This window comes from Bombus impatiens, unplaced genomic scaffold (assembly GCF_000188095.3).
Source record: "Bombus impatiens unplaced genomic scaffold, BIMP_2.2 scf_4010, whole genome shotgun sequence".
In the NCBI taxonomy this organism is placed as follows: Eukaryota; Metazoa; Arthropoda; class Insecta; order Hymenoptera; family Apidae; genus Bombus; species Bombus impatiens.
In genome coordinates, this window is record NT_180429.1 from 112,086 (window position 1) to 113,629 (window position 1,544).

General features: G+C 53.4%; 1 protein-coding gene across 2 annotated transcripts in view; it reads right to left on the bottom strand.

Annotated features, from left to right (window-relative positions):
- Positions 1-1,544, bottom strand: part of LOC100740686 — a 28,022-nt gene that overhangs the window by 24,413 nt on the left and 2,065 nt on the right. The gene's annotated exons all lie outside the window — the stretch shown is intronic.

The window sequence follows — 1,544 nt, forward strand, 5'->3', positions numbered from 1 at the left end:
GACGCGCGATAAAACGCCAGGGGAGGGTGCTGGGTCGGGCAGGAAGCTTTCGCACGAAACGCCGTAATCCGATGGTTAATATCGGTCTCGAGGGTCGGCTTGGCTCTGTTTGCCGGGCACAAAGCGGCACACGCACGAAACGATCGCCTCGACGACAGAGTGGAAATGCACGTAGCACGAGCACGTTGCGTCACGTAAGCGGAAAAGGGCCGTGGACCCGTGGAAAAAAGTCACCGATCGAGCCGCGCGTACCAACTGAAAGCGTGACGGCACGAATTCCAGTCAACGCCGATCCGTGTGACGTATAATAGAATTAAGCGTTCGCGTTCTTGTCGCCGACAGCCAGACCCTGCGAGGAAACGACACGGTCGACGAGAAACGTAAAAAACTGTAAAGCTCGAGAAACACGTCGAATCGACGGTCGAACGACACCCGAAAAATCCAGCAAGCGAAACGATCGTCGATTCGCGAAAAGGACGAACGAAGGCGTGTTATTACGAACGAATCGACGAATACGGGAATTTCCAGCGAAGCGTTTCGCCTCCTTCTTAAACATCCATCCGGTTAGGCAAAGAGTCGTGGCGGTTGTTCGATCGTTCGTCGGGCAAACCTAAACCCAGACGTCGATTCGCGCGAATCGAGGCGAAGAGCGAAGAAGAGGAATGAAGATCGGTCGAATTTCTTTCCCATTGGCACGAGTATCCTATCCTGGGATGGGATATTTCCGCGACACCTGTGTTTTCGTTATTTAGCAATGCAAATAGATCACCGGTGACGCATTATCATAATTAAACTCAATACTTGTAACTTGTCACGTCATTAGCAAAATTCATCCAACCGGTAGGGTACGGTTTATTCGGCTGAACGTAGAGCCGCTAGACAAAGTGGAAGCGCCAAGGGAGGGAGACCCGATTCGATATTTTCTACGGCTGATGCAAAAATACTCGTCGAAGCAACGAGAGCTGCGCAGAAAACACAGTCCTCCGGAAACTGATTGGTCGACGGCGAGAATTCAAGCGTCAAAGATCGGCTGAGCGATAAATCTTTGCGAGTGCACGCGAGCAAAAACGGCACCTATCGAACGAGAGGGAAGAAGAACGAAGGAGAGAAAAACGAAGAAACTGGCCTTGAAAGCGCAACGTAGCACCCCACGCGTCATAGGCGGCCGTAACGTAACGTACTAACGGTGCCAGAGTGTCAGAGGGCACCGATCGTCGCGTTTCCCGTGAAAAAGTTTCCACGCGATCGACTGGTCGCGCGAGCGGGTCGAGCGAGCAATTACGCGGGCGTCGCGCGTCGCGCGGCTTCGCGGTTGCATATGTTTTTGGCTTAGTCAGTAGATCGGTGGTGGACGTTTGCCCTCAATTAACTTCATAAGTGAGTAAGAAGGCGTGCGGCCAGCCGACCGACCGCCACGCCGGTTCGCCCGTATTTTACGCGTACTCGCGTGAATTCGACGCGATCTCACCATGCCGAACTACTGGAAAACGAACGGAATATCGTAGCAGCGAGATCCGTCGTCGCGAAGCTTCGCTCTGTCGCGG